At 44.6% G+C, this 26,262-nt stretch overlaps 1 protein-coding gene across 5 annotated transcripts in view; it reads right to left on the minus strand.

Moving 5' to 3' along the window:
* CLASP1 (cytoplasmic linker associated protein 1) overlaps window positions 1-26,262 on the minus strand; it is a 1,131,138-nt gene that overhangs the window by 500,970 nt on the left and 603,906 nt on the right. The gene's annotated exons all lie outside the window — the stretch shown is intronic.

Raw genomic sequence — 26,262 nt, forward strand, 5'->3', positions numbered from 1 at the left:
AGCAGTCTCAGGATCATTCTCACAAAAATCCAGGATAGAGGCTGAAACATCTAGATCATATTTAGAATATACTAGATATGCCGCTCATGAGGCTAAGCTTGAAACTGCACTGTGTCCAGAACAACTCTGATGAAATGGAGCGTCTGAGAGGAAGTCAGGTGTGACTTAGGAACTTTTATAGCTAACCCCAGTGATTGCAGGAGGTATTCTGGAGGTGGGAAATGACAGCCTGGAGCAAGCCCGCTTTCAACAGTCAGTCATCGTGATAGGGGAAGACTGAAACACCGGATGTCCGCAATGAGCAGCAACCACCACCATCGCCTTGGTGAACACTCGAGGGACACTGGAAAGGCCAAAGGGGAGCATGGTGAATTAAAAGTGCTCATGGCCTACCGTGAACCACAAGTAACGTCTGTGGGCAGGCATGACAGGGATTTGAAAATAAGAGTCCTGCAAGTCCAAAGCTACCATCCAGTTTCCTGGGTCCAGGGCAGATATGACCTAAGTCAAAGTGAGCATCTTGAACTTCTTCTTGAGGAAGAGATTGTGGGACTGAAGGTCTAGGATAGGGCGTAGGCCCCTGTCCTTTTTGGGGACCGAAAAGTAGTAGGAATAGCAACCGCAACCTACTTCTGGCACAGGAACCCTCTCTATGGCTCCCTTAGCCAAGCGAGTCGTAACTTCCTCATGGAGACGGGACAAGTGATCCTCCGCCATCCCATCGTAGGTTGGGGGCATGGATGAAGGGGTAGTGTTAAAGGGGAGTGAGTAGCCAGTCAGACTAACTACAGACCCCACCTGTCTGATATGATCGATTGCCAGCAGAGCAGGCGATGCCAAACCATGACGCCAACTGGTCCATGGTGGGGGAGAGTCCGACTAAGAAGGTTTAGAGGCTGATGCAGAAGGTTGGGTGGCAGAATATCCAGACAGCTGGTCACCTGATGCACAAGGTCGGTGGATCCTGTGCCCTCAGCCACGCAGAGCCTAGGCAGCATGCGCAGCACAGTGGCTGGCCAGGAATGGATGCAGTTGGAGGTACCTTCTGTAGCCACAAAAGGGGTGAAAGGTAGATTGGAAGAGATGAGGCTGCCGCACGGCCCAAGGATCTGGCTGTAGTCCAAGAATCCTTGAAGTGCTTGAGCTCCAAGTCTGTCTGGTCTCCTAAGAGATGAATTCCATCAAAGGGCATGTCCCTCAAGGAAGCCTGGACATCACCCAAAAAGCCAGACGTCCTCAGCCAGGCATGGGGCCTCGGGGCCACTATCAATGAAACTGCTTTGCCCAGTGAGTCGGTCGTGTCCAGTCCGCAACGGATTGTGAACTTTGCTGCATCTCTTATCGGCAACATCCTGGGATGGTACAGTCCGGGCCTTCTACAGGACCTGTGGCAGCACATGTGCAACCATGTCCCACAGCATGTGGGAATAACAGCCCAAAATGCACGAGTTGTTCACCTTCACAATGCAAGGATGGCAGAAGAAAATATCCTCTTACCAAGTGAGTCCAATCTTTTGGATTCCCTATACGGGGAGCAGAAGGGAACGTACCTTGGGAGCGTGAGTTTTGGATCACCAAGCTCTCAGGGTTGAGGTGTGGTGTCAAAAAACTTGGGTACCCTGGTGTGGGATGATGGCAGCGGGCAATCGTCCTATTCACATGACCTTCTGTGCTGGGATTGGACCAGGTACCCAGTAGGACGTCCGAAAAGGCTTTATTAAACGGGAGCAGAGGTTCTGAGGTGGAATATCCTGGTTGTAGCACCTCTGTCAAGAGATTAGTCTTGTCGGCCACCAAAGGCATTTGAAGTTCCAGAACCTCACCCACACTTCTCACCACCATTGCATAAGACGCTCTCACCTCCGTAGCCACGGTAGGGGGAGAAAGCATGGCAGTGTCTGGAGAAGTATTCAGTCCACTGGCCTCACCCAATTCTTCAAACCATTCCATAGCTTCATGGGGCTGGTATTCAAAAGGATCCAGCGATCCCTAGGCCTAACCCATAGTAACAGAGATCAGGATACTTTCTAGGTGGTAAGGCTCCGGCCGGCGTCATACGATACCCATCCAGCTCCATCTCTTAGTTGGGGATCATAATGGGGACGGTGCTGCCCGTGGGCGTGGACAGCTCCCCAGAAGCATCGGCATCGGTGAAGGTAGGGCTGATACAACCAATTCCGGTCCAGATTCAGCGCTGGATCCTTGGGTGCTCCTCTGTACTGAAGCCTCTGGCGCGGACCCTGAAGGACCCGAAGGCTCTCCAGCAGAGTAGGGTTGCCCAAAAATGAGGCGCATGGTCTCTTAAAACCCTCTGAGTTGGTATGGGGTCGCTTTGACTCCCAGAAAATCGAGGAGGCATATAGTCAGCCTAGGCACAAGTTCTGGAGACTGACGTCTAGAGTGTTGATGCAGCCTAGTCTTGTCAGCCAACAGATGAGGAGAAGTCGAAGAACACATTGACTTCTTCTTATGTCTCGACTTACCCGATCGCCCTGAGGACTTGGAGTGGGGCGACGACCATGGAAAACTCTGCGACCCATCCCAGAACCTTCCCATCGACTGAGATCTCGACTTGCGCAGGGTCGAGCATCGTGCCACCATCAGCTTCAGGGACTGCTCCCCCAAAAGCCTTCGGATGCATGGCCCGACACTCGGTGATCGACTGTGGGTCGTGGTTGCTCTCCAGTTACCAAAGATAAATGAGTTGCGGATCCTTCACAGACACCGTCCGATTGCAGGATCCACAGGGCAAGAAGACAGTCTTTCTAGAAGACACTCTTGACGTACCAGGAGTAGAACACTTGAATAATTCTCGACAAAAAGTAAAACAAAGGCAGTCAAAGACTGAGGAGTAGCTCTTTTCGGATCAACACTTGCTAATGTGGAAAGAAAAGAATTGACGTCAGCATGCCTGGGTGGTGGATATATAGGAACTGCAACATCATATCCGGTGCGGGCGATGCAGATGATGTATGCAGAGCCAATCAACGCCACGTGATGGGTACGCATGGGTACTACTGACAAAAATCTTCCGGATTCAGACTGACGCCTGGAGAGAATTCAAAGGTAAGTAATCTGCAGCTAGAAGCTTCTATAAGATAGCATTTATAAAAATAATTCTGTGCAATCAACACACTTCCACTCCAGTTCTACCTCTTTTCTTTTTAATTTTATTTAACAACTTGACTACTAAACCTTTTCCCCCTAGAATGCTAAGCCCTGTTTAAAATCTCGAGGCTGGTCTCACTTAAGCCTTCATAACGTTTTCCCACGAATGTCCTTTTTCCTCACATTCTGGCGATTCTAAAGGCACCTGTGGTTGATGATTTTCCCTAGATGAAACTTAGTTAATAGTAATTGTAAACTATAATTGTAAATTGTATTATTATAGCACTTACTTCCCATGACACGCCATTGAAGCTCATTGTGGTGAGTAGCACGCTACTCATTTACCCAAGGTTAGTAGTAGAAAGTTAGACGATTAGCAAAAGAGCTTCTTTTCTATTTTTGTTTCATTGTGAATTAGTTTTGGTTAGAGTGCTACATTTCTGGCCTTCAGAACCTCATGTATTTGATGCACTGTTTTAAAAGGGATAGATTTACATGTGTTGTGCATAAATATAGATAGACTGTATTTCTGTATTTTTGTCATTTTTCCATTTGCATCTACATCTAGTAATTCCTTGTTAAAGGAAGCACCATTTCATATACTAGAGAGAAGTTTATAGACGTCAGCAACTTACATATGTCCTTTTTCAGTATACATGCACTGACAACATACAGATGTTATTTATTTATTTGTATTTTTAACACCTAAATTGTTATCCCCTTATGGGTACTTTTCCTGAAATCATATTTACACACTGTGATATATATATATAGGTATTTCACAGAAAGAAGCATATACCCATATGTACAGACATCTACTTCTATGCTATCTGCATGTGTATACATACATAAATTGTATGTATAAATATACACATATATGTTTTACATATAGTAATGTTGCTGTAAATAAATTGATCCCTATACATTGATACCTATATGTACGTACACTACAAGGCAAGGTGGATGCTGGAAGGAGAAGGTGACTCTAGACACATCAATTCTGCTGGATATGGTGTCTGTTCTGTGGGGTTGCTCCTTGGGCATACGAAGGGGACAGCACTTTCCAAATAAGACATTAAATGGGTGACAGACATTGAATGGGTGACAAAAATCCTAAGGCTTACTACAATGTGTCTATATCACTTGCATTCTTATAGTTTTAAGTTGGTGGGTATATATTGTTTATGGTGCATATAATTTGCATAAACCAACAATATTTTGAAGCATAGTATTTAATATGGTGTCTTGTGTTTCCTTTTTTTACTGTGAGGAGTATCTTTGAAGCTGTTACTTTCAACAGGTTTACATCCACAAATTGCATGCCAAAACTCTCGACCTGTTATAACCCTTAAAATCCTGCCTGAAAAAACTGGCTTTCCATCACATATGTTTCTTAAAATCAACCTCTGCTTCTTTCTACCTTCTGTCTCACTCTATAAATCTCATGCTTAACTGCCTTAAAGCTCTGTAGAAACCATTAAAATAGCTATTAATTTCAACTAAGAATTGTGTCTCACCTGGCCCCCTCTAATGATCACCTCTATGTCCACCACTACCACAGAATGCATGGAATGAGCATGCAAAACTAACCCCAATAACCAACTGACTGACCACTAATTTGGCCCCCAAGCAGTGTGCTACTCGCCACAAAGTGCTTTGACACCTCGTTATGGGCAGTAAGCGCTATACAAATGCAATTTATATACTTATACATGTAGTAATATTTACATGGTCAGACATACACAAGTGTATTGTTCTTAATTCTACATAGGCTTCCAAAATGTTGTATTTTTTTCAGTTCTAAAATGGAAAATGTTGCTTACCTAGTGTACATCTGTTCATGGCATCTAATGCTGCAGATTCACATGCTTTGCATACGTTCGCCATTTAGTGTTGGGCTCGGAATGTTATAAGTTGTTTTTCTTCAAAGAAGCTTTTTCAAGTCATGAGATCGAGCGGCGACTCCTCTCTGTGATAGTGCGCATGGGCATCGATTCCTTTGTTAGATTATTTTCCGGCAGGAGGGTGAAGTAAGGAGTAAAGCATTGTATATGTACATATGTACATATATATAGTAAGTAAAGAAGATGTCCATGCGATGTATATACATATTTACATAATAAAGTACCACAACGGCTACAGGCTCCCGGGGAGGAGGGAGGGCGGAATGTGAATCTGCAGCACTACATTCCACGAAGAGATATACACTAGGTAAGTGACATATCCAGTTCAGTGGCATGTGTAGCTGCAGATATGGTTTGCATTGGCTAAAAAGCAGTCCCCTTCTAAAATAAGTGGTGGATAGCCTGGAGGAGTTGAATTAGTTTGAAATAATGTTTTTAGCACTGCTTGACCAACATTGGCTTGTTTTCTAGATAACACATCCACAGAGTAATGTTTAGTGAATGTGTGTGGTGTGGTGTGGACCATGTGGCTGCCTTGGATACATCTGCCATTGGTATATTTCCTAAGAATGCCATTGAGGCACCCTTTTTCTCTAGTGGAATGTGCTTTTGGGGTTACTAATAGCTACCTTTTTGCTTTGAGGTAGCATCTTTGAATACATCTTACAATCCATCTAGCTAATCCTTGTTTTGAAATGGGATTACCTTTATGAGGTTGTTGGAAAGCAACAAAAAGTTGTTTAGTTTTCCTCAAGTCCTTTGTTCTGTCTACATAATATATTAGAGTTTTTTTTAGATCAAGAGTGTGGAGAGCTCTTTCAGCAGTAGAGTCTGGCTGTGGAAAGAAGACTGTCAATTCCACTGACTGATTAATGTGAAAAGGTGAAACCACTCTAGGCAACAATTTTGGCTTTGTCCTAAGTACTACTTTGTGTTTGTGTGAAGAAAGTTTCTTCTACAGTAAATGCTGAATTTCACTTACCCTTCTCAAGGAAGTGACTGCTACCAAGAAAGCAATGTTCCATGTTAGAAATTGAATAGCGCAAGAGTGCATGGGTTCGAATGGGGGATCCATAAGTCTTGTGAGCACAATATTAAGAGACCATGCAGGAGCTGGTGGAACTCTAGGGGGAATAATGCATTTAAGCCTTGCCATAAATGCTTTTATAACAGGAACTATAAGCAGAGAGGTGTGTTGACTGTTTTGTTGATGTTTTTAGGTTGACAGTATTATATAAAACAATTCCATTGATTTGCGTAGCACTGTCTGGTTGTTGATTTACATGCTTGTTTTAGAATGTCTATACATTCTAAAGGAAGCTGTAGGTGTCCAAAATCTATGACCTCCGGAGCTAAATCGCCAAGTTGAGCATATTGGGATGCCTGATTTGACCCCTGTTCCGAGTTAACAGGTCTGGTCTGTTTGGAAGTTTGTGCTGTGGTACTACTGACAGATCTAGCAGTGTTGTGTACCAGTGTTGACGTGCCCACGTGGGAGCTATGAGTATCATGGTGAGGGAAGTGTGATGCATTTTGTCGACCAGAAATGAAATTAACAGGAAAGGGGAGAAAAGTGTAAGCTAATATCTCTGACCAATTGATCGACAGAGCATTGCCCTTGGACTGAGGGTGTGGGTATCTGGATGCAAAGTTTTGGCATTTTGTGTTCTCACTTGCTGCGAAGAGGTCTATGTTTGGTGTTCCCCAGATTTGAAAGTAATATTGAATTACTTGTGGGTGAATCTCCCATTCGTATATTTGTTGCTGTGTCCTGCTTAGAAGGTCCGCTAGCTGGTGTGTATCCCTGGGATTTATTCCGCTAGCAGGTGAATGTGATTGTGACTTGCCCAGTTCCATACTGTTTGAGGTAGAAGGGACAATTGAGATGAGTGTCCCCCCCCCCACCCTGTTTTATTCAGATAATACATTGTTGTCATGTAGTCTGTTCTTATTGACTATTTTGTGTATGATCTATGGTTGAAACGCTTTGATGGCTAAGAACACCACTAATAATTCCAAGTGATTTATGTGGTAAGTTTGTTGGATTGAGTTCCATTCCCCTTGTATTGTTAGATTGTTGAGATGGGCTCCCCAACCTGTCACTGACGCATCTATTGTGAATATAGTCTGTGGCACAGGGTCTTCAAATGGCCACCCCTTTGCTAAGTTGTTGTGATTCCAACATTGCAGAGATTTGTAAGTTTGGAGGTCTATCAACACTAGATCCTGTAGCCGACCCCGTGCTTGAGACCATTGTTGCGAGAGACACTGCTGCAGTGGTCTCATGTTCAGATGTTCACTTGGTACTATTGCTATGCATGATGCCATCATTCCTAATAGTTTCATGACAAATCTTACTGTGTAGGTTTGATTGGCCTGCATTCGGGATATGAGGGAGTGAAAGGCTTGTATCCGTTGTGGATTTGGGTTGGCTAATGCCGATTGAGGACTGAGAATTGTGCTTAGATAAGGTTGAATTTGTGCTGGCTGAAGATGAGATTTCTGGTAATTGATTGTGAACCCTAATGTGTGAACGGTATCTACTGTGTATTATGTTTGTTGTTGGTATTTTAGAATGGTGCTGGATTTTATTAACCAATCGTCTAGATCCGGGAAGACATGTATGTGTTGCATTCTGAGGTATGCTGCTACTACAGCTAGGCAGTACCTTGAATTGGTAGTGATTGCCTGCAATTATGATTCTTAGATACTTGCTGGGTGTATGGGAAAGTGGAAGTAAGCGTCTTTTAGATTTACGGCTGTCATGTAATCCTGTTTTTGTAGTAAGGGAATGAAATCCTGTAGAGTGACCATGTGAAAATGTTCTGACAGGATATATAGATTTAGAGGCCTGAGATCGAGAATGGGTCCGAGAGTACCATCCTTCTTTGGTATAAGGAAGTATAGGGAGTATACTCCTGATCCTTGCTGTGAGATGGGAACTATTTCTATTGCCTCTTTGAGCAATAGAGATTGTACCTCTTGTTTTAGTAGAATAGTATGTTCTGGAGAGAGTCTGTGAGAACGAGGTGGAATACTTGATGGAGCAGAGATGAACTCTAGGCAATAACCATTGCGGATAATTTAGAGTACCCATTGACCTGTGGTGATGTTTGCCAGTGAGAATGGAATTGTTGCAATCTTCCTCCCACAGGAGACATATGGGATTGTGGGATGTCTGGGAAGTCATTGTTTAGTTGGTGTGAAAGCACCTTTTGAGGCTGCAAATTTACCGCTGGCTCTGAAATATTCTCCTCTGTAAGAGCCATTGAATGACTCCCTTGGGTAATAATGCTGTCCTTGCTTTGGATGGAAGGTGGAAGCCTCTGCAGTTTGGGTTTTAACCCCTTCTGTGCCCAGGACGTAATGGTTACGTCCTGCGGCACAGTGCTCGTGTGCCCAGGACGTAACCATTACGTCCTGGGCACAGAGCCCAGAGGAAGCGCTAGCGCTCCCTCTGTGGTGTAAGGCAGGGATGGAAGGGGGAGCCCTTCCCCTTCCAACACCGACCCCCATCCCCCCGTGACGTCAGTGCGCGATCGCGCGCTGACTATCACAGAGTCCTCCTACCATCGCGCTAGAAGCTCAGCTTCCAGCGTGATCGGAAGAGAAATTCTCAGCATTTCTCTTCCGATCACGTAGAGGAGGCCTGAGAGGTTTCAAAGGGAAGGAAAGGAATTTCCTTCCCTTTGAAATGCCCACTAGACACCAGGGATTCATTCATTACAAGAAACTGGCATGAGGGGAGTGACCCCTTGGGCAAGGGTCGCTCCCCAGGGGGGCATTTTGTTTTTTAAGGCCTTTTCTGCCCCCTGGGGGGGGGAACCTCTAGGCACCAGGGTTTTTTTTATTTTTGGGGGGGAGGGGGGGGGGGGGGGGGGTTAGAGATGAGGAGTGACCCCTTAAGCAAGGGTCGCTCCCCTAGGGGGCAAATTATATTTAGGCCATTTCTGCCCCCCTTGGAGGCAGATCGGCCTATTTTTATTAGGCCGATCTGCCCCCAGGTGTGGCAGAAACGTCTAGGCGCCAGGGATAAAAAAAAAATGAAAATGTCACTTACCCAGTGTACATCTGTTCGTGGCATCAGTCGCAGTAGATTCGCATGTTTTGCAATAGCTCGCCATCTGGTGTTGGGCCGGAGTGTTACAAGTTGTTTTTCTTCGAAGAAGTCTTTCGAGTCACGGGACCGAGTGACTCCTCCTTTTGTCTCCATTGCGCATGGGCGTCGACTCCATCTTCGATTGTTTTTCCCCGCAGAGGGTGAGGTAGGAGTTGAATTGTAGTAATAGTGCCCATGCAATGGAGTGACTAATTATGCACCTATTTAAGGTTGAGATGATACATATACAAATAGTTGAAGGTAACTTCCAAACTGCTACAGGCTCCCGGGGAGGCGGGTGGGCACATGCGAATCTACTGCGACTGATGCCACGAACAGATGTACACTGGGTAAGTGACATTTTCAGTTCGATGGCATCTGTCGCTGTAGATACGCATGTTTTGCATAGACTGGTAAGCAGTTATCTCCCCAAAAGCGGTGGATCAGCCTGTAGGAGTGGAAGTAGTCTGAAATAATGTTCTTAATACGGCTTGACCTACTGTGGCTTGTTGTGCGGATAACACGTCTACACAGTAGTGCTTGGTGAATGTGTGAGGCATAGACCATGTGGCTGCCTTACATATTTCTTGCATTGGGATGTTTCCTAGAAAGGCCATGGTAGCACCTTTCTTTCTGGTTGAGTGTGCCCTTGGTGTAATGGGCAGCTGTCGTTTAGCTTTAAGGTAGCAGATTTGGATGCATTTAACTATCCATCTGGCTATACCTTGTTTTGATATTGGGTTTCCTGCATGAGGTTTTTGAAATGCAATAAATAGTTGTTTAGTCTTTCTAATGTTCTTTGTTCTGTCAATGTAATACATCAATGCTCTTTTGACATCTAATGTATGTAGTGCCCTTTCAGCTACGGTATCTGGCTGTGGAAAGAACACTGGAAGTTCCACTGTTTGATTTAGATGGAACGGTGAAATAACCTTTGGCAAAAATTTAGGATTGGTCCTTAGGACGACCTTATTCTTGTGTAGTTGTATAAAAGGTTCCTGTATTGTAAACGCCTGAATCTCGCTTACTCTTCTTAGGGAAGTAATGGCGATGAGAAATGCCACCTTCCAGGTTAGGAACTGTATTTCGCAGGAGTGCATGGGTTCAAAAGGTGGACCCATAAGTCTAGTTAGGACAACATTTAGGTTCCATGAAGGAACAGGTGGTATTCTTGGTGGTATAATTCTCCTAAGGCCCTCCATGAATGCTTTAATGACTGGTATCTTATATAGGGAAGTTGAATAGGTAGTCTGCAGGTATGCAGATATTGCTGCAAGGTGTATTTTAATGGAAGAGAAAGCCAGGTTAGATTTTTGTAAGTGAAGCAAGTAACCCACTACATGTTCTGGAGTTGTGTGTAATGGTTGTATTTGATTAATATGGCAGTAGCAAACAAACCTCTTCCATTTACTTGCATAGCAGTGCCTGGTGGATGGCCTTCTGGCTTGTTTTATGACTTCCATACATTCTTGGGTAAGTTGTAAGTGCCTGAATTCTAGGATTTCAGGAGCCAGATTGCTAGATTCAGCGATGCTGGATCTGGGTGTCTGATCTTTTGGTTGTGTTGTGTCAACAGATCTGGCCTGTTGGGCACTTTGATGCAGGGTACTACTGATAGGTCTAGCAGCGTTGTGTACCAGGGTTGCCTTGCCCAAGTTGGTGCTATTAATATGAGTTTGAGTTTGTTTTGACTGAGTTTGTTTTGCCAGGTAAGGAAGGAGAGGGAGAGGAGGAAAAGCGTAAGCAAATATCCCTGACCAGTTCATCCATAGGGCATTGCCTTGGGACTGTTTGTGTGGGTATCTGGATGCGAAGTTTTGGCATTTTGCGTTCTCCTTTGTCGCAAACAAGTCTATCTGAGGAGTTCCCCAGAGTTTGAAATAAGTGTTCAGAATTTGGGGGTGAATTTCCCATTCGTGGACCTGTTGGTGATCTCGAGAGAGATTGTCTGCGAGTTGATTTTGGATCCCTGGTATAAATTGTGCTATTAGGCGAATTTGGTTGTGAATTGCCCAACGCCAAATCTTTTGTGCTAGCAGGCTTAACTGCGTGGAGTGCGTCCCCCCTTGCTTGTTTAGATAATACATTGTTGTCATGTTGTCTGTTTTGACGAGAATGTATTTGTGAACTATTATTGGTTGGAAAGCTTTTAGTGCTTGAAAAACTGCTAGAAGTTCTAGGTGATTTATATGCAGTTTTGTTTGATGTACGTTCCATTGTCCTTGTATGCTGTGTTGATCGAGGTGTGCTCCCCACCCTGTCATGGAAGCATCTGTTGTTATTACGTATTGTGGCACTGGGTCTTGGAAAGGCCGCCCTTTGTTTAAATTTATGTTGTTCCACCACAGAAGCGAGAGGTAAGTTTGGCGGTCTATTAACACCAGATCTAGAAGATGACCCTGTGCTTGAGACCACTGTGATGCTAGGCACTGTTGTAAGGGCCTCATGTGCAGTCTTGCGTTTGGGACAATGGCTATGCATGAAGACATCATGCCTAGGAGTTGTAGTACCATCTTTGCTTGTATCCTTTGTGTTGGATACATGCATTGTATGATGGTGTTGAAATTTTGAATTCTTTGTGGACTTGGAGTGGCTACTCCTTTTGATGTGTCTATTATGGCTCCTAGGTATTGTTGTACCTTGCGCGGCAGAATTTTGGATTTTGTGAAGTTGACGGTGAACCCTAGTTTGAAGAGGGTTTGTATGATATGATTTGTGTGATTTGAGCACTCTATTAACGAATGGGCCTTGATTAGCCAGTCGTCTAGATATGGGAACACATGTATTTGCTGCCTTCTTATGTGTGCAGCGACTACCGCTAGACATTTGGTAAAGACTCTTGGTGCGGTTGTTAATCCGAAAGGCAGTACCTTGAATTGGTAATGTATTCCCTTGAATACAAACCTTAGGTATTTCCTGTGCGATGGGTGTATTGGTATATGGAAATAAGCATCCTTGAGGTCTAAAGTTGCCATGTAGTCGTGTAGTTTTAGCAATGGCAATACTTCTTGTAGTGTGACCATGTGAAAGTGGTCTGATTTGATGAAAGTGTTCACTACTCTGAGGTCTAGGATTGGTCTCAGCGTTTTGTCCTTCTTTGGTATCAGAAAGTACAGTGAGTAAACTCCTGTGTTTATTTGTGTGTTTGGCACTAATTCGATTGCATTCTTTTGCAATAGTGCCTGCACTTCTATCTCCAGGAGATTGGAATGATGTTTTGTCAAATTTTGTGCTTTTGGTGGTATGTTTGGAGGGAATTGTAGAAATTCTATGCAATAACCATGTTGGATAATTGCTAGAACCCAAGTGTCTGTAGTGATTTCCTCCCATGCTTTGTAATAATGACTTATTCTTCCCCCCACTGGTGTTGTGTGGAGGGGGTGAGTGACATGTGAGTCACTGTTTAGTAGTAGGGGTTTTGGGGCTCTGAAATCTTCCTCTATTCCTAGGGAATTGCCCTCCTCTATATTGTCCCCGAAAACCTCCTCTATACTGTCCCTGGTAACTGGACGGTGTTGCTTGTGAGGTGCTGGCTTGTGTGCTCTGACCCCGAAACCCCCCTCTAAAGGGTGTTTTACGGAATGTGCTGTAATTCCCTCTGCTCTGCGGGGAGTAGAGTGCGCCCATGGCTTTGGCAGTGTCCGTGTCTTTCTTGAGTTTCTCAATCGATGTGTCCACTTCTGGACCGAACAGTTCCTTTTCGTTAAAAGGCATATTGAGAACTGCTTGTTGAATCTCTGGTTTAAATCCAGACGTTCGGAGCCATGCATGCCTTCTGATAGTTACAGATGTATTAATTGTCCGTGCAGCTGTATCTGCAGCGTCCATGGAGGAGCGGATCTGGTTGTTGGAAATGGTCTGTCCCTCCTCAACCACTTGTTTTGCCCTATTTTGTAAGTCCTTGGGCAGATGTTCAATGAGATGTTGCATCTCGTCCCAATGGGCTCTGTCATAGCGCGCAAGTAGTGCCTGGGAGTTCGCGATGCGCCACTGGTTTGCAGCTTGTGCTGCGACTCTCTTACCAGCTGCATCGAACTTGCGGCTTTCTTTATCTGGGGGTGGTGCATCTCCAGATGTGTGGGAGTTGGCCCTCTTCCTAGCTGCTCCTACAACGACAGAGTCTGGTGGCAGCTGTGTAGTGATGAAAACCGGGTCTGTAGGAGGCGCCTTATACTTTTTTTCCACCCTTGGTGTGATTGCCCTACTTTTGACCGGCTCCTTAAAGATTTCTTTTGCGTGCCGGAGCATACCAGGGAGCATAGGCAGGCTTTGGTATGAGCTGTGGGTGGAGGAGAGTGTGTTGAATAAAAAATCATCCTCGACCTGTTCTGAGTGGAGGCTTACGTTGTGAAATTGTGCTGCTCTAGCCACCACTTGAGAATACGCGGTGCTGTCCTCTGGTGGAGATGGCTTCGTAGGGTATGCCTCCGGACTGTTATCTGACACTGGGGCGTCGTATAGGTCCCATGCGTCTTGATCTTGGTCACCCTGGCTCATGGAGGTGTGAGCTGGGGAGTGTGATGGAGTTTGTGCTGGTGAGACGTTAATCACGGGCGGAGGAGAGGGTGGTGGGGTAACTCTTTTCACCACTTTTGGTTGTGGTGTTTGTTCAGTTTGGAACTCCAACCTTCTCTTTCTTCTAATAGGGGGAAGGGTGCTTATTTTTCCTGTCCCCTGCTGTATGAAAATACGCTTTTGCGTATGGTCCACATCAGTTGATTGTAGCTCTTCCTCAAACCTATGCTTTTGCATTTGGGAGGTTAGCGAGTGCTCTTCTGTATAAGAGCCTGAAGCTGAGTCGGTTGCAGTTTGTTTCGGGACCGAAACCCTGTCTGCGTCCTTTTTCGGCTCCGAGGTGACTTTTTTAATTTTCGGGGCCGAAACCTGTCGGCGCCGATCTTCTTCGGGGCCGCTGTCTCGGCGTCGAGCCGTGTCTACACCGGCATCTCGGTGTCGATGCTTGTCTCCAGCACTTTCTCGGTCCCGAGAAGGCTGCGTGCCGGTGTCTCGACCGGAGTCGGACGATCTCGGCACTGTTTGGGCCTTTTTCGGTGCCGACGGTCGGTCACCGAATTTATGGGTGGAGCCATGGCCTGGTGGCAGTGGCGTCCCCTGGGCCTTGTAAATCTTCCTCTGAGTGTTTTTCGACGTCTTACTCACGGTTTGTGTATCGTCGAATCCTTCGGAGTCTGAGTCTTGGATCGAGAAGGTACCTTCCTCTTCTTGTTCCTCGAACTCTCGGTGGGCTGTCGGCGCGGACGCCATCTGAAGTCTTCTGGCTCGACGGTCTCGGAGTGTTTTTCGGGACCGGAACGCACGACAGGCCTCGCAGGTGTCTTCACTGTGCTCAGGTGACAGGCACAGGTTACAGACCAAGCGTTGGTCTGTATAGGGGTATTTATTGTGGCATTTGGGGCAGAAACGGAACGGGGTCCGTTCCATCGGCGTTCTTCAGCACGTGGTCGGGCCGACCAGGCCCCGACGGGGGATCGAAAAACTACCCCCGAAGGGCACCGGAGCTCTTCGATCCTTCGACGCGGTGTTGAATCTAACTACGCCGATCCCGAACGCAACAATACCGACGAAAATCTTCCGAAATTAGCTATCTTTCCGTTCCGAAACTCGGAGCGACAGGAACACGTCCGAACCCGATGGCGGAAAAAAAACTATCGAAGATGGAGTCGACGCCCATGCGCAATGGAGACAAAAGGAGGAGTCACTCGGTCCCGTGACTCGAAAGACTTCCTCGAAGAAAAACAACTTGTAACACTCCGGCCCAACACCAGATGGCGAGCTATTGCAAAACATGCGTATCTACAGCGACAGATGCCATCGAACTATATAGTTTTTGTTTTGTTTTGTTTTTTAGAGGTGGTGAGCGACCCCTTAGTCAACGGTCGCTCCCCTGGGGGGCAAATTGTATTTAGACCATTTCTGCCCCCCTTGGGGGCAGATCGGCCGATTTTTCTTAGGCCAATCTGCCCCCATGGGGGCAGAAACCACTTAGGCACCAGTGATTGGTGTGTGTTTATGCGTGTGTTTTCTTTAGTGAGGCAGCCCCTTGGGTAAATGTCGCTCCCCATGGGGGCACATTACTGTTGGACATATCTACCCCCCATTGGGGGCAGATGGGCCTATTTTTGGAACAACCAACTGCCCCCAAAGGGGGGGGCAGAAAGCCCACTAGAGGCCAGGGAAGTTTTTTTTTCAAAAATAAAAAGGGTGGGGGTATGGCCAAACCCCCACCCCAAATAAATGGGGCCAAAGTTGTTCTGCCCCCCAGTAGGCAGATGGGGCAATTATCCCTGATCCACACCCGGGGGGGAGCAGAAAGTCTACTAGATGCCAGGGAATTAAAAAAATATATATATAAATATTGGGGTGGTGGATACCAACCAGTATGGGCCTGGTTACGCCCCCACCTCAACTGAAGGGGGTAACAGTCTTTGAGCTCTCCCCTGCACTCTAAAACATCTGATCCCACAGCAAGCAAGAAGACATTTGATTATTTTGGGTTTTAGTTTTACATTTGGGCCATGAGATCTTGGCTTACTCTCAAAATCGTCATGTAAAAAAATCCACAAGACCTAGACACATCTGAAAACTAAACATCTGGATGATTCCAGGGTGGTGTGTTTCACATACACCCGCACCATTTTTGTACCGACAGTCCCCTGCAAACCTCCAACTTTGCTGGAAATCACACAATTTTCCCACGTTTTTGTGATGGAACCTTCCAGAATCTGCAAGATTCCACAAAATTCCTACCACCAAGGATTGTCTCATCTATACCGATAAAAATTCTGCTGCACTTGTCAGCCTAAAAATGTTTTTTTTGCAAACTGCCCTTTTGGACCTCCTTTGTTCCCCCTCAATATCGACATGTTTTTGGCTTTTCCCTTTCACAAGCACTTGGCCCACCTATACAAATGAGGTATCATTTTTACCGGGAGACTGAGGGGAACATTGGGTGGTATGAAATGTGTCCCAGTGCGGTGATCCCACACAGAAATGTGGGAAAAATTAGATTTTTTAGCTAAATTTGAGGTTTGCTGAGGATTCTGGGTAAGAAAACATTGGGGGATCCACGCAAGTCACAGCTCACTGGACTCCCTCGGGTGTCTAGTTTTCAGAAATGTCTGGGTTTGGTAGGATTCCCTAGAAGGCTGCTGAGCCCAGGACCAAAATCGCAGGTGCCACCCTACAAAAACAGGTAGTTTTGTATTTGATAATTTTGATGTGTCCAGACAGTGTTTTGGGGCATTTCCTTCTGCGGGAAGTAGGTCCACCCACAAAAGTGTGGTACCATTTTTATCGGGAGACTTGGGGGAACGCTGGGTGGAAGGAAATTTGTGGCTCCTCCCCAATTCCAGAACTTTCTGTCACTGAAATGAGAGGAAAATGTGTTTTTGGGCCAAATTCTGAGGTTTGCAAAGGATTCGGAGTCCCACAAGTCACCCCATCTTGGATTCCCCTAGTGTCTAGTTTTCAAAAATGCGCTGGTTTGCTAGGTTTCCCCAAGTGCCGGCTGAGCTACAGGCCAAAACCCACAGGTAGGCAGTTTGTAAAAAACACCTCTGTTTTCTGTGGAAAAATTTGATGTGTCCACGTTGTGTTTTGGGGCATTTCCTTTAGCGGGCGCTAGGCCTACCCCCACAAGTGAGGTACCATTTTTATCAGGAGACTTGGGGGAACGCAGGGTGGAAGGACATTTGTGGCTCTTCTCAGATTCCAGAACTTTTTGTCACCAGAATGAGAGGAAAAAGTGTTTGGCCAAATTTTGAGGTTTGCAAAGGATTCTGGGTAACAGAACCTGTTCAGAGCCCCACAAGTCACCCCATCTTGGATTCCCCTAGGTGTCTAGTTTTCAAAACTGTGCAGGTTTGCTAGGTTTCCCTAGGTGCCGGCTGAGCTAGAGGCCAAAATCCACAGGTAGGCACTTTGCAAAAAACAGCTCTGTTTTCTTTGTAAAAATGTGATGTGTCCACGTTGTGTTTTGGGGCACTTCCTGTGGCGGGTGCTAGGCCTATCCAGGCAAGTGAGGTACCATTTTTATTGGGAGACGTGGGGGAACACAGAATAGCAAAGCAAGTGTTACTGCCCCTTGTCTGTCTTACATTTGGAAGGAAAAAATGTAGAGTGTGTGTAAAAAAGACGTCCAAATGAGAAATACCCTGTAATTCACATGCTAGTATGGGCAACCCGTAATTCAGAGATGTGCACATAACCACTGCTTCTCAACACCTTATCTTGTGGCCATTTTGGAAATACAAAGGTTTTCTTGATACCTATTTTTCACTTTTTATATTTCAGCAAATGAATTGCTGTATACCCGGTATAGAATAAAAACCCATTGCAAGGTGCAGCTCATTTATTGGCTCTGGGCACCTAGGGTTCTTGATGAACCTACAAGCCCTATATATCCCCGCAACCAGAAGAGTCCAGCGGACGTAACGGTATATTGCTTCAAAAAAATCTGACATCGCAGGAAAAAGTTATAGAGTAAAACGTGGAGAAAAATGGCTGTTTTTTTACCTCAATTTCAATATGTTTTTATTTCAGCTTTTATCTTCTGTAGGAAACACTTGTAGGATCTACACAAATGACCCCTTGCTGAATTCAGATTTTTGTTTACTTTTCAGAAATGTTTAGCTTTCTGGGATCCAGCATTGGTTTCTCACCCATTTGGATCACTAACTGGAAGGAGGCTGAAAGCACAAAAAATAGTAAAAATGGGGTATATGTCCCAGTAAAATGTCAAAATTGTATTGAAAAATTGGGTTTTCTAATTCAAGTCTGCCCGTTCCTGAAAGCTGGGAAGATGGTGATCTTGCCACCGCAAACCCTTTGTTGATGCGATTTTCAGGGGAAAAAAACACGAGCCGCCTTCTGCAGCCCTTTTTTCCCATTTTTTGAAAAAAAAAAAGAAACTTTTCATTGTATTTTGGCTAATTTCTTGGTCTCCTTCAGGGGAACCCACAAAGTCTGGGTACCTCTAGAATCCCTAGGATGCTGGAAAAAAAGGACGCAAATTTGGCGCGGGTAGCTTATGTGAAAAAAAAGATATGAGGGCCTAAGCGCGAACTGCCCCAAATAGCCAAAAAAAGGCTCGGCCCCGGAGGGGAAAAGGCCTGCCAGCGAAGGGGTTAAAACCTCCTCTAAAGTGTGGTTTACGAAAGGAACCCCAAAATGGTGATGTATAAAGGGCTCCCCAGGCTCTTGCTGTGTCAGAGTCTTTCTTGAGTTTTTCTATGGTTGTGTCCACCTCAGGTTCGAAAATTTGCGGTTTGTTAAACAGCATATTCAGGACCGCCTGTTGTATCTCTGGCTTAAAACCTGAGGATCTCAACCATGCATGTTGTCTAATCGTGATGCTGGTATTATTTCCTCTAGCTGCAGTGTCAGCTGCATCTAGAGCAGATCTAATTTGGTTATTTGTTATGGCCTGACCTTCTTCCACAATTTGCTGCACCTGCTTTTGGTGTTCTTTGGATAGGTATTGAAGAATTCTTGCCTCTTGTCCCAATGTGCCCTGTCATACCTTGCTAACAGGGCCTGGGAATTGGCAATATGCCATTGGTTGGCTGCTTGTGTTGCCACCCTTTTCCCTGCAGCATAAAAATTACAGCTTTCTTTGTCAGGGAGTGGGGTAGAAGACTGACTACTGGTGCGCTTTCTGGCTGCACTGACCACAATTGAATCTGGTGGGAATTGGTGTATGATGTAAATTAGGTCTGTTGGTGCAGGCTTATATTTTTTGTCAATCCTCAGTGTTAGAACCCTAGCTTTAACTGGTTCTTTGAATATTTCTTCTGCATGCTTAAGCATGCCAGGAAGCATTGGCAAACAATGGTATTGCTTATGAGTTGAGGATAAGGTATTAAAAAGGAAATCCTCCTCTAAAGGTTCTGCATGCATTTGTACTCCATGGTATGCAGCTGCCCTGGATATAACTTGGTTATATGCTGTACTATCCTCTGGTGGAGATGGTCTAGTGGGGTAGAGATCTGGATTGTTAGATGGGATAGGATCTGAATCATACATGTCCCATGGGTCTACAGTGTAACTGGAATCACCCCTTACTTCTTCTTGTGAGGAAGTGTGAGAGTGTGATGGTGAAGGTGGTGGTTAAGTGAGAGGTTGTGGTGAAAAATAAAGTTGCGGAGAAAGCTCAAGAGATTTAGGTTTTTCGTTCTGCTTGTTAAGTTTTGGCAGTGGTGGGGCAGTATCAAGAGTCTCCTGAAATGCTAACTTTCTTTTAGTCTGCGAAGGCGGAGAAGTAATACTTTTTCCAGTCTCTTTCTGAATTTGGATTCTCCTTTGCTTGCTGTCCATAACTTTTAAAATAGGTTGAATGTCCGATTCCTCCATTTGATGTTCAGAGGTATGTTTTGTGCCCTTAGAGGAATGCTCAGTAAATGTTTTGGGCACCTGTTTCATTCGAGCTGAAAGCCCTGTCTCCTCTGTATATGCTGTCTTTTTCAGCTCCAAAGTCAGACCGAGATGTTTCGGGTCCGAAGCTTCTAACCGAGGTTTCGGCTCTGAAGCTGAGCTACTCTTTTTCAGATACGATGATGTTTTGCTCCGACTTGGTTCAGAGGTTGAGGCTTGTATTTTTTGGCTCGACCCAGACACCGAAACAGGCGTGGAAACCTGTTGATGGAGTGTTTTGGTCTTTTTCAGCGCCGAACCCAAGGGTCGGTCGACTATTAATTTTTTCCAGGTGGAACCATGGCTTGACAGCAGTGATGCACCCAAGGCCTTGCCTGATTTTTTAAAAGCTGGTGTTGGGGCAGGTGTCCTCAAGTACTGCGCCGTTGCTATTGGCTGGCTGTTGTCGTCTGAACCATGATCGGAGTCAGAGTCTGGGATCGAAACTGCCATTTATGCCTGCTCCTCTTCGAGGGTGGCGGTGGTGGACCTCTGCATGTTTGGACACCATCTCCAGTCTTCGTGTCCTTCGATCGCATAACGTTTTCTCTGATCGAAAAGACCAACACGCCTCACAGGTTTCTTCTAGATGTTCCGGAGAAAGACCGAGATTACAGACCAAGTGCTGGTCAGTGTGAGGAAATTTTGCATGGCACAGAGTACTGAATCGGAATGGGTTCCGATCCCTTAGGCTATGATGCCGTAGGGCCAACCAGGCCCAAAGGGGGCGTGAGCATCCGAAAGGGAGTTTTCTTGATCCCAATGGTACTATCGGTTGGAGTGCAGAAGAAACCACGTTGGAAACAATACCGACGGTATAAGAAAAGTTTGAGAGAATAGAGAATTTCCGAACCGAAAGTCCCGAGAGAGGGAACACGTCCTAACCCGACGGCGGAAAGAAAACAATCTAACAAAGGAGCTGATGCCCATGCGCACTATCAACGAGAGGAGGAGTCACTCGATCCTGTGACTTGAAAAAATACTTCTTTGAAGAAAAACAACTTGTAACACTCTGAGCCTAACACTAGATGGCGAGATATGCACAGCATGTGTATCTGCAGCTACACCCGCCATCAAACACAAACATTGCACATTTTTTCTTCACATGAATGTACAGAACATGCCAAACTAAAGGGAAAAACAAACTTTCCTCGCAATTTTTGTGGTGGATGACTGGAGTTCCCAAGCACCCCTAGGGACTCTATCAACCGAGGGCATCTTGAGAAACTAGATAACCAGGAGAATCCATGGAGGTGTGGCATGTCTCCCACCGCTTTTTCTTATCCTGAAACTCCATGTCAATGTAATCTATGCCAAATGAAAATCCCAATATCCACTCAATTTCCATAGGTGACTGCTTCAGTACTAGCACCCAAACCTACCCACTAGCCAGTGAAACCTACCAACCCTAAGGATTTCTGAAAAACAGAGAACCGGGGGAATCAACAGTGGTGTGGCTTTGAATTCCCTGCAAATGCCACAGAGTGTGTGGAAAAACTCCGTTTTCTGTCAAATACGAGTATATAGAAATTTCCAGCCAACACAATCTGTTTTACCATCCTGGGTTTCCATATTCAGCCCGATAAAATGAGTACTCACATGTGTGGGTGGTAATATTGCTATGGACAGAAACTGGCCAGAACTATAAACATGTGAAGTCAATGTTGCGTAAATACAATCCGTATAGGGTTACAGGGTGGTCCATTCCTGTCATGTTCACCAGGTCTACCATCAAGTACAATTTTTATCAGGTAAGGAGTGGTAGAACACTTGCCACTGCCTCGAAGTTCTGAAGTGTTTCGTCATATTCATACACAAAAATGTACTTTTTCACCCATACATTGACATTTGCTAGACGTTCTGTGTAAGAAATAGTGGCAGTGGCCATGCAAACCACACCATTCTAGATTTCCCAGATTGCCTATTTTTTTTTTAAATGCCTTGGATTGGTATGATTCCCTAGGTGTCTCGGCTGACCCTGGGCTCAAATTTCTCTGCAATCCTTCAAGGAACCAGAAAAAAATTGAGCTTTTTTTGGGGGGAATTGTTTTAATATTTTAGGGCATTCTGGGTAAAGACACTGCCCAAATCCAGATATGTTTGAAAACTAGACAAGTGGAGACATAAAGGGAGGTGTGGTTTGTACAGATCACACTACTTATTTCAACTCAGAATCTCCTGCAAACTTCAATGTATGAGTGACAAAAAACATTTTTTTCTCATACATACGCAACATAAACCTCCAAAACACTAGGCCAACAGCAAACATCCTATCATCCTGTGTTCCTACGCTTCTCTGAATAAACAAAGTGTAGACAAGACTATTGTAATGGTCATGAAGGGGCCAAAAATGTGACCATTTGAAACTGAGGTTTTGTCAATATGGTCACAATTTTAGCCCAGTTCTATTATGTGTGATAAGCCTACCTGTACATGTGGGGTACCATTTTTGGGGATACTTGGATGGTAAGACTTTTGAAACTGGCTGGGAGTTCTTGAATTTTTCATCATGTAAAGGTGAGGGAATTCTATTATTTTAACTATACTTCGAAGTTTGCAAAGAAGTATGCAGAAAAAAATGCTGGGGACCACAAAAGTCACACAATCCTGGATTTCACTTGTCTCTACTTTTCAATAATGCCTCAGATTTTTACGAGTTCCTGGGTTTCAGCTGATCCCAGGCCCAAACGTTGCACCCATCTTCAAGGCAAGAGAGGGGATTTTTCTAGGCATAAATTAGATTTTCTAGGGCATTACCCCTAATCTCCTCCTCCCCTTGTAGGTCACAAAGGCTGTCTGAGCACAGTGTAAAATAGGTATAGAAGGCTGGCAAGGAAATATTGATGTAAATCAGGAATTCTTCATTGATTTACATCCGTAGGAGAGACCTCATCCACAGCCAACAACAGATCAACTGCTTCTCAGTTTCCCATGGTAACAATCATGCATTCTAAACAAGTTACAACACAGCATTGTAACTAGGGTTCTACATCATAACATGGATACATAATCATGCTCCCCCACCTTTAATACAGAACACCACAAACAGGAAGTTTGAAAGAGGTGGAGGTGGACCAGGACGGGTCAGATTCCACCCTACTGATTTTTGCATCTAATCTCTGTGGTATCTAGTATGTCCTTCAACCGGGGTTAAAACCCTAAATCTGCCCCTTACGGTGCTACTCCCTGGAGGTCAAAAAACGTTCTGGAGTGGGTGGACGCAGCCTGATGCCAGGATGGACGGGCTCCTGCAACCAAACAGAAAACCCTGCTAGTTAGAAAGCTTTCCAACCCTAAAGGTGAGAAGACTCCCTCTTATCTAGTCTTCAGCTGGGGCAAAACAACTGTTAGTTCTGGGGACAAGGAGGTGCAGCCCAATGGTAGGACAGGCGTGCCACCACACCCCAGTGATTTTTATAGAAGGACTCCCTGGTGTCTGCTGCGCTTTCTACTTTTCTTGCAAACGCAGACTAGGGCCCAATCCTCTAAATTGTTCTTTTGGTGGCGTGCGATGATGGGGCATAGTCTCAATCTTGGGGGAAGTGGGAGGAAGTGACCAAAAGCCAGAATAGGGCAGACCAGCCCCCATCCCCTGGTGTCTTTTACGTACGTTACCTCTTGTGTGGAATGGGTCTTCTACGCCATGAGGGTAGCTATTGGTGATTTAACTCCAATGTGTCTCGCCAAGTGGCCAGGAACACTGTTTTGGCATCAGGGTGGTGCCCAATGCTAGGATGAGCCAGCACTCCACCACAATTATTTTTAATACATTTACTCTCTTATCAAAGCTCTAAATCTGCCAGCTCAGCGAGGGGCAGCCGAACAGAAAGGCTCAGTGTGATGGTGTGCGGCCCGATACCAGGACATGCTGACTACTGTGTAATGGCTTTTTGTCTTCTTGGGGTGGGTAGTATAGGGGCAACCCCTCACCTCCCAATCTGCCTGTCAGGTGGGCACAAAGACCTTGGCCCAGAGGTTGGGGGGAGTGGGGATGTTTAGTCTATTACAGGAAGGGCTGGTGCCACGCCCACTCCACTGTCTTATATAAATTCTCCCTGGTTCCTATTGGGCAGACTGGGGATTTACCCATTGAATACTGTGTGGGCTGCAGATGATGGGAGAGCCACAGCCTATATCACAGGGTGTGTAAGGAGAAGTAGCTGAAAAGGTTCTTCTCTTTCCACTTTCATGCTTGAAGACATCAGCACGCACTGATCCTTCTTCACAAAGAAAAACCCTAAGGCTGTAGGGGAACCTATTCCCCTACAGCTCGAGGTGGTGGCCCCTAAAGGGAAGCTCTCTTGTCCAGTACCAGTACGTCTATCAGTCCTATCTTTTTGGATTAGATGATATCAGCCACAGCCCCTTCTGGGCGGTGCTGTGGATGAGATGATCCCTTTTATAGCAGTCTAATGGTTTAAAGGATTAAATGATTTGGTCATAATTATTGGTCAAGTTATCAGTGATCCTCATACTTGTGTCTCCTATCCCACTACTTTCCCTCCAGGATATCAGGCAATGCATCTGTGATGATTAAACTAAATGGGTTCTCAAGACACTGGAAATTGCGTAATGGAAACCCACAACATTGAGAAAACGTATACATGCTTTCTTGATGGGATGGTAGTTCTCAACTATGAATTTAGGATGGACATAAATCGAAAAAAGGCAGCAGTCATCATGGCTTCAGTGATCATACATGGTGCCAACAAATGGTGATGAAGAAAGAGCTCCAGTCAATACATGCAACCTTGGTAAAAATGTTGCATTTTGCTCAGAAGGGGGGAGGCCTTTGAACTTTCAAAGGAACCACAAGTAAAAAAGTTTCTTGCATGTTAGTCTTCCCACTCTTCCCTTATCTCTCTATTGATGGAATGTAATCTGTGCTTTTCATACTTGGAAGTTTTAGTCAGCCCAAGAGTGATCTACTGACAATTGAGCACCTTGTGATTTGCCTTTACAGGAGCACAGATGAAACTATACTTCTTTTGCAGTTCTCATGAGTCTTTAAATTAATGTAGCATTTAGCAGGTACCACAGCATTCACTTCATGATTCCACAAGGAATAGCTGCATAGGTTCTTCTAATTGCTCTTTGTCAGTGGTCTTGGAGATGCTGTGTGTTAAACAGCAATAAACTGAAAAAAATCTAAAGTACTAGAGAAGGGACCATTGCAGAAAAAAACTAGTAGCTTGTTAATCTTTTTAAAGAGAGGAGATACCAGCAGTTATTTCAAGACAATGAAGCCCAAAAGAAAAATTACATCTGTAATACAGCAGTAAACAATCTACCTACAGAAATCAAGCTAAGCATTCCTTCACTTGAGATGCAGTGAAAGAATCTAAAATTGTCTCTGGTAGAGCTTGAAGCACATCCACGTGTAGGTTAAGAAAGAAACATGGCATAAACATAATAGATGGGCTGTAATTTAAGATCCTGTTTTACTGTTGTTTTTCAAATGGTATGTGTAATAAGGTTCACAGTATCTGCAACCATGGAGCAAGGAATATTTAACACACATGAATCTATGAAAGATTTAACGCTGGAGAGGTAGTTCACACAGCTATGAAGTACATTTTCAAAATAACTGAGCATGTTTGAGAGGAAGATGGAACGCTAACACGAGCTACAGGCTTGCCTGAGATAGTAAAAAATGTAAGCGAGTCATGCATCAATAATAATCACTAACAGGTATCCCAAAATATTCCATTGTTTGATGTTGTTAGGATAGGTTTTCAGACAAATATTGAAATCATTCACCTGGAGGACCATTTTAAACAACTGATTCACCATTCTAAGGAAATAAAGGTTTTCTAGTTTTCTTTAGGAAAATATCTGCACAACACATTCCCCATCAGGTCAAACCAGTTTCAGGGAATGTGTTTACAAACTAAAGCCATGATGCAGCTTCAGGAAAGAGATTTTCTTTGTGCAGTTCAATACCCAAGTGCAAATGGTGACATGTTTGAATCCTTAAAATAATTCAAACAGTATGCTGTCAGAGTAGACATTAGAGAATTGCCAACAGAGGCATCAGTTAAGCTGGAGAACATGCAGCCAAAATTAAGTTTAACATCAGTTTTCTGCTTGTTAATCCATCTTTATATGCTTATATGTTCCCATGCCATAAAATTTTGATAAATTTGTACCTCTGTAACTGAGGAATGGGGAAATTCGACTGCAATATGCATTACAATGATTATCCAGTAAATTATTATTAATCATAAATTACGTATTTTTGGTTCTTTAACTGTACACGGTTAGTTGATCAAATCACGATAGGTACATGTGTTAGATTTCGGACATCTCCTTGTGGAACTAATGAAGGGATAAGAGACAGACGGTATGCTAACATAATTATGACAAATTGTTAAGTAAATGGATTTTTCAATATGCCAGTGATAATCTTGGCATGAACCCAAAGTAATGTTCCACTCAACCCTATATTTACTTTCTGTGTCATGGACTAAAGAATAGTTATGATTTGAAAATGAGTAATTTTAATTCTCAACAAAAGTTATATTCTGCCTTGCCTTCCCTTTCCGAAAATTGCAGTAGGTACTCACCGAAATAACAAGACTGCGTAAGCTTTGAGGGAATACTAAGCATAGGCCAAGGGAAAGGTGCAGGAGAAAAGTGAGAACACATTTTACTCTAATTACTGCTCATTGTACAAAGGTCTTTCTTATTGCGTCACATCACCCATTTCTAAAATGACAT

Source organism: Pleurodeles waltl, chromosome 3_1, assembly GCF_031143425.1.
Source record: "Pleurodeles waltl isolate 20211129_DDA chromosome 3_1, aPleWal1.hap1.20221129, whole genome shotgun sequence".
NCBI classification, from domain to species: Eukaryota; Metazoa; Chordata; class Amphibia; order Caudata; family Salamandridae; genus Pleurodeles; species Pleurodeles waltl.